The sequence below is a fragment of the Triticum aestivum genome, chromosome 6A (assembly GCF_018294505.1).
Source record: "Triticum aestivum cultivar Chinese Spring chromosome 6A, IWGSC CS RefSeq v2.1, whole genome shotgun sequence".
Taxonomy (NCBI): Eukaryota; Viridiplantae; Streptophyta; class Magnoliopsida; order Poales; family Poaceae; genus Triticum; species Triticum aestivum.
In genome coordinates, this window is record NC_057809.1 from 3,740,139 (window position 1) to 3,747,284 (window position 7,146).

General features: G+C 42.3%; 1 long non-coding RNA gene across 2 annotated transcripts; it reads right to left on the reverse strand.

Moving 5' to 3' along the window:
• Nucleotides 1-4,499: 4,499 nt before the first annotated feature.
• On the reverse strand, nt 4,500-7,139 carry LOC123131580 (uncharacterized). Of its 2 annotated transcripts, none has more exons than XR_006464193.1 (2): nt 6,544-7,139; nt 4,500-4,749 (listed from the first exon to the last, which is right to left on the reverse strand). It is a non-coding gene; the product is annotated as an uncharacterized lncRNA (long non-coding RNA). The 2 variants fall into 2 exon arrangements; XR_006464194.1 differs by lacking the exon at nt 6,544-7,139 and adding an exon at nt 6,246-6,537.
• Between the last annotated feature and the right edge of the window lie 7 nt (nt 7,140-7,146).

Consider the following 7,146-nt stretch of genomic DNA (forward strand, 5'->3'; position numbering starts at 1 on the left):
AGAGATGAATGCTTCGCTTTGCGCTCCTTACACAAATGAGGAAGTAAAGCAGGCCCTGTTTCAGATGTTTCCTACGAAGGCACCGGGGCCAGATGGTTTTCCTGCACACTTCTATCAGCGCCACTGGGACATTTGTGGGGATGAAGTAACTAAAGTGGTGCTTCGGATCGTCCGTGGAGAGGAGACTGCTGCAAGCATTAATGATACGGTACTCGTGTTGATACCCAAGGTACAAAATCCCACTCTCCTTACCCAGTTTAGGCCTATCAGCCTTTGCAATGTGATTTATAAAATAGCTTCTAAAGTGGTGTCGAATAGATTGAAGTTGATATTGCCAGATATTATCTCAAAGGAGCAATCAGCCTTTGTTCCCGGGAGGTTGATCACGGATAATATTATTTGTGCATATGAATGTTTGCACTTCATGAAGAGAAACAGATCCAAGACAAACAGTTTTTGTGCACTTAAGCTTGATATGATGAAGGCATATGACAGACTAGAGTGGCCTTACCTAAAGGCAATTATGGTTAAGCTTGGCTTTGCACCAGATTGGATCCATACAGTTATGAGCATGATCACTTCTGTTTCATTCTCGGTCTTGTTTAATGGAGAAAGATTAGAGAGCTTCTCACCTTCCAGGGGTATCAGGCAGGGAGATCCTATTTCCCCTTACTTATTCTTGATTGCAGCGGAGGGCCTTTCGTGCCTTTTAAAACACAGTTCTCAGTCATTAGTGCTCGGTGGCATAAAGGTGGTGCCCACGGCTCCGATAGTGAACCACCTTTTGTTTGCAGATGACAGCCTGCTGCTTTTCAAGTCTAGTGTCCAGGGGGCAAATGAGGTTTCAAACCTACTTGATGCATATTGCTTGGCTTCGGGTCAAAGGGTAAACTATGATAAATCGTCCATATTTTTCAGTAAGGGATGCCCGGAGACCCTTAGGGTGGAGATAAAGAATATACTTAATGTGCAGAATGAGTCTTTGAGTGAAAAGTATTTGGGTCTGCCGACCGATGTTGGACAGTCCAAAAATGGCACCTTCAAATATTTACGAGACAGAGTTTGGGAAAGGATAAAGGGATGGATGGAGAAACTTTTATCAGTGGCAGGAAAGGAGGTTCTCATAAAATCTGTGGCTCAAGCTTTACCAGTGTTTTCGATGTCTTGCTTCAGATTACCTCGAGGCCTTTGTGGAAGCATTACGTCACTCATTCGTCAGTTTTGGTGGGGGAGCAAGAGAGGCAAGAGGAAACCATGTTGGGTAGCTTGGGATTTGATGACCCGACCGAAAAGTTTGGGAGGACTTGGCTTTCGGGATATAGAAATCTTCAACTTGGCACTTTTGTCTCGGCAAATTTGGAGATTATTGAATGATCCCTCCTCTCTTAGTGCACAAATCCTTAAAGCATCATATTTTCCACAATGTACAGTCCTTGAAGCTCAACTAGGTCCACATCCTTCTCAGGTGTGGCGATCTATACTTGATGGGAGAGATATTATCACCCAAGGAGCTATCCGGCGTATTGGTGATGGAACTACCACGAACATATGGCAACATAGTTGGATCCCAAGGGACGGAATGATGAAGCCGGTAGCCTCCTTAGTTGCTGACCCACCGCAACTGGTTTCTGATCTGATCGACCACACTAGAGCTGCGTGGCGAGAGGACTTGCTTAGACATGTGTTCATACCCATTGATGTGGAGGCGATCTTGCAAATACCGCTCTGTACACGGCTTGTGGACGATTTCTGGGCGTGGAATGATGATCCAAGGGGGCGTTTTTCTGTACGGTCAGCTTATAAGATGATTGTCAAGATCAAGATTGGGCGCGAGGCATGGCTGGAGGAAAGGGAGGATCCTTCCAACTCTGAACATGAGATGAGGGGGTGGAACTCGCTATGGAACATGTCAGTGCCACCGAAACTGCGCTTTTTCACTTGGCGATTGGCGCAACACTCACTCCCTACGGGAGATGTCCTAAACCATCGTCATATGGCCACTACGAGTGCTTGCTCCCTATGCGGAGGGCAGGATAGCTGGCGGCATTCTTTGCTGGAGTGTAATGTGTCTAGGTGTGTGTGGGCACTTTCAGAAGCCGAGATGGTCGAGCACATGTGGGCAACCTCAGAACCTGACGCACGGCTGTGGCTCTTTGCCATGAATGACTCTCTTCCACCGGAGCAATTTCAGTTGATGATTGTTACTTTATGGGCGATTTGGAGTGCAAGACGGAAAGCTATACATGAGGATATATACCAGACTCCGTTTGCCACTGACAACTTCATCAAAGCTTACTTATCAGACATAGAGTTTTTGAAGAAGGAGGAAGCACATGGGATAGCAGTACCACGACCCCGTACGTGGATTCCACCACCAACAGATTACTACAAACTCAATGTGGACGCGGCCGTGTCACGCCCAGGTACGTTTGGCGCAGTTGGTGTGGTTTGCAGGGATGAGAGAGGTTTGTTCATGGGAGCGTCAGCTCTCGTTTTCAGAGGACTGCACAACCCCCAGGTGCTAGAAGCACTAGCTGTTCGGGAGGCATTAGCACTTTCAGAAGATCTCTATATCAACCATTTACTTGTTGCCTCTGATTGCAAGGTGGTGGTAGATGCAATCAGACAGGGAAGCTCAGCGGAATTTGGAGCCATTGTCGAGGAAATCAAGGCTAGAGCAACTACCTTTATTTCATGTTCGTTTACTCATGAGTATAGGACCTCCAATACGGAGGCCCATAATCTCGCAAAGCATGCGTTATCTTTAGGGTTTGGCCGACACACTTGGCTAGGACAACCCGGCGATCTTCTTTTTGTACCTATGAACATTATGATTCAGTAATAAAGCTTTGTGAGATTCTCAAAAAAAAACTTATAAGTAACATCGCTGGGTAATATTTTGCAACTTTGGAGGCAATTTCAGTGACGCACCGTCAGAAGCAATAGCCGCTTTATTATTAGGTATAATGAATATAGAAAGATAGTATTTAGGATGAACTATCTTGCTAAACGGGCCTGCATATTAACAATGTTGTGTAGGTAAAGAGGATGTTACCATATATTACTAATATATTAGAATTTTGATGAAAGGATCAAATATCAACGCTCATAATCTTGTTATAGCAATCTTGTGTTGTTGTTAGTTGTTTTGGATTTGCTCTTGTATCTTCAATCAATCAGAAATGCCATGTGGTTCGGCACCTTGCCCAATGATGAGGATCGCAACCCCGTGGGGCGAAGGTTTGAAACCATTGGATATATGACCATAACCGTGACCCCTTTCCTTTGGCCTGGTCACTAATTAACCTTCGTTGATGGTGGTCTAGAATCATCGCTGAACTTTTATTTATTAAAAAGGTCTGGGAACAACAGCCCCTTCTCCCACTCTTCCTCATCCCACCGCACATTGCACTAATTGAAACACTTTGTAGTAGTGCACGTCAAAGTATAGTTGTTTTGTTTGTCGCCTTGCTAAAAATTCACATCTTCACCTTAAAAAGATTTGGGCCTAATGACCATATTGGTATATCAAGTTTACACCCTTTATGAGATTTCTCACCAAGTTTAAAGAGATGATGGTACCCTTGTGGCAATTCATCAACGAGAATCAATACGGAGAGGAGAAAAGGAACAAACTCACATCTCACCGTGCGTCTCTTCATGTGACTTCATCCGTCTGGCAACGTATTGATCAGCCCCGCGCCTGTCTCGATCTGCCCTTCTGTCATGCCTCATCTTACCTCCACCGTTTGGTCCTTGCATCCCTATTGCTCGGCGTTCATAATTTATTTGTATTATGAAGTGTTTTTGAAACTTGTGTCTTCTTATAACCTTGACTCCGGTTACCATGGTCCCATAATATTAACTCTAGCTAAAAGACCAATGGCAAGATGGAACACTTCCTCTGACTGTTGGACATGATAAGTGAGAGGTGGCGACGATGTTGAATCAAGGAGACAACTATGAAGAATACTTGAAAAAAAAGACAAGTAGATAGGTAAAAAGAATGAGGATGATATTAAGCAAAATATAAAATATGATTAGAAATGAAACTATCGTCTGAGCTGCTCCCATGTGAACATAGATACTGATCGTCATCGAGTTTGTTTGCACTGCATGCATAACAGAAACCCCATCTCAGAGGGGTATTCGGCGAAACAACACTCCCTACTTTTACATGATGCTATGAGACACCCCATAAGAGCCCTCGTTTAAATGCCACTTTTTTTCTTGCGCCGACTAAAGCAACACTTTCTATATGATCTGCCACCGTGCTAAATACCACATTTCCATCATTTAAAAAGTGTAAGATACCGACGGTGAGTAGAGTATCACATTTTCCTTACCAAGTGGAAAAGATGTTGATATCTTTGCACACGACAACTAGAAATTTCTCACCTCGGTAAAGCAATATAAGAGCGTTTATAGATCACTAGGAAGGGCAAAAGGGCCCGTGCGTTGCACCGGGAGAACAAAATCACATGCCCCTAACCCAATCAGAATCAATCTTAGGAATAGTCATGTAATAAGAGTCAATCTGTACACCCACCACAGCTTCTGATCATGGCGTTTTAAACATAGTTGTACACTTAATTCAAAACCCGCAACAACTACCAGGAAGGCAACCAGCTCGTATGAGGTCTTCCACTGTGTTACAGGTGCCAAATTGTCTAAAAGGTTGTCACATCACCACCGATGCCAAATGAAAAAGTTATTACACCGGCTTCACATCATAGGGCACCGCCCAGTCTGAAAGAAGGAACCCAGGTTTAGATAAAACGCTATATAAAATCATCACTGGAGCATCTCGAGCGAGTTCTTCGTCCGCCGAAAATTCCCTTTGTTCTCCAAATCAATTCTTTCTATGGCTGAAACCACCACCCCGTCATATTTTTATGTTTACTTTAGCACACATAGTTTAGTAGTACAACATAGAGAAAAACATAAATGTATTTAGAACTGAAAGTAAATATAAGAAGCATGACCATATTGTTGGAGATTATTAATCCAAGTCCTATAGAAAATAGAAGTGTTGAAGCAGTCTGTACACAAAGTTGCAAACCCATCCGGATGAAGTAGTCTACAAGTAGTTACGGATTGTAACAAGCTGACGTTAAAACTAAAACCAGAGCAGACACACAATTTCTCTCTCAAAAGAAAAAAATATCATTATTATAGCCGACTACATGAATTTATAAAAAGAGAAGTGAAAAGAAAATCAAGTTACAGGTGAATAAATTATAACTACAGATTTAACAATACCTGCACTGCGTGTAAGGTCAAATTGATTCAATTGATACTAACATTCAGCATTTCTTATGAAAATGTCTAACGCTTATAGCCCGAAAGCTGAAAAATTCTTTGCAAATTGTTTTATTTTTTGGAGCTTATACATGTATGGGTGGGTGCCTCAGTTCAGGATTTAACTAAGTAAACATCTTAATGTTGAAACTTTTGGTGAAATCTTATCACAAAGAGGAATACTTATGCAAATTTCATCAGTGTAGAGTGCCTTATTGCTGGCCTTTCCACCATGATTGCAAGAATCAATTTGCCACCAAAAAGAAACCCCAGAGACATGTGTATTTAGACGATGCTAATGTGCACTGTACAATGGCAGAATAAAAATCATCTCAAAATTAGGTTCAACAATACATTAATTAGGTTTCTTTTAGGAGCAATTACCTACTCACGTCCATGTTCACGGTAGTGGAAAAAAGGAATATAATTTCTACTAAAGCAAACAACTATGCTTCCTGTACTAACCTTGGGCATTGCTCGAATGTTTTAGCGGCTGCTTGTGTCATTCTTAGTTGCTAAATACAACCAAAAGTGTAGTATTTAGAAGCAACGGCGTAACTTGCAACAAAATAACTATTTGTATAGTAAATGGCCTAGTTCACTAATCAGGTAGAAACTGTTCAGGCAGGTTGTCCTTGAAGTTCTCCATGTCGTGAGCATAACTTCATTGGCTGAAAAAACTGCTGATACACTTAAAATTAACAACCAACACTATGCTAGTATAGTATGAAAAAACAGTAAGTCTATCTGTTTCACACCAATGTTTCTTCCAACGAAGGATCACCCCCATTGCTATACCAAACTGAGGGCCCGAGGCTATTTCCCTTTGCTATACAGAATAACAAAAAAGGCTCTACACCCAAGCATCACACCACACAATCTTCCAAGGATGCTATACAGAATAAAGCACTACCTTACAAACAATTTCAGATGAGGACACTGACCAACAAATATTGCAGTTAAAATTTTCAAGTTGTGATCTCTGGTGCTCCCCGGCTTGGTTGTGATAGTCGTGGAGCACAGCCAGATCCTAGTCCTCCTGTGGACGCGGACGCGCAGATCCGACCATAGGCGAAAGAGGCCATAAACCAAGAGAAACAAATCAATAGTGGCCTAGACCATGCGAGCCCAGCGTCCTCGATCCCAGGAGCCATGGCCTTAGTGGCGACATGGAGATCATGGTCGATGCCCAGCAGAGGAACACAGCTAGCAAAGAAGGATAAATAGGAACCTATTTCTCACCTTGGAGGTGTTGCTGCTGCTGCACTGAATTGTTTGAACCTTGCTTTCTGTACCTCCTTGGAAACCTGAAATATGCAGATGTTAGAAAGCTTATAATTTGTATATGATTATTTTAAGAGAAGGGGAAAAGAGTATCAAGAATAGATTCATACTTTTGGCTGTTAGCCATTACAGGCTTGAATATATCTATTTCTGTATGCATGTGCAAACTATCATAAATCAATAATAGTATTATCGTTTAGCTATTCCATGGAACAATTTCTCTGAACATTCTTGCTTCAAAGTTGTCAGAAGTTCTAGCTATGACAAAGACATGTACTAAAAGTTCTCACAAATAACCAAAAATAAAAAGGCATATCAAGACAGGAAGATGTTTGTTTGACCAAATAGTTACCACTCTCTGAACCATATTGCCAAAAATTAGCAGGAACATGGTCGTGAACTCATCCCCAGTGATCTCTCTTTAAACCAAACACTCCCTGACATATGGTCATCCCACTCACCTTCCTGCCACTGAAGAAAACAATCTAGATGCAGAACGTCGCGAGAGGTGGGGAATAGCAGGAGCTTGCGAGGGAACCACTCCAAATCGGCCTTGTACAC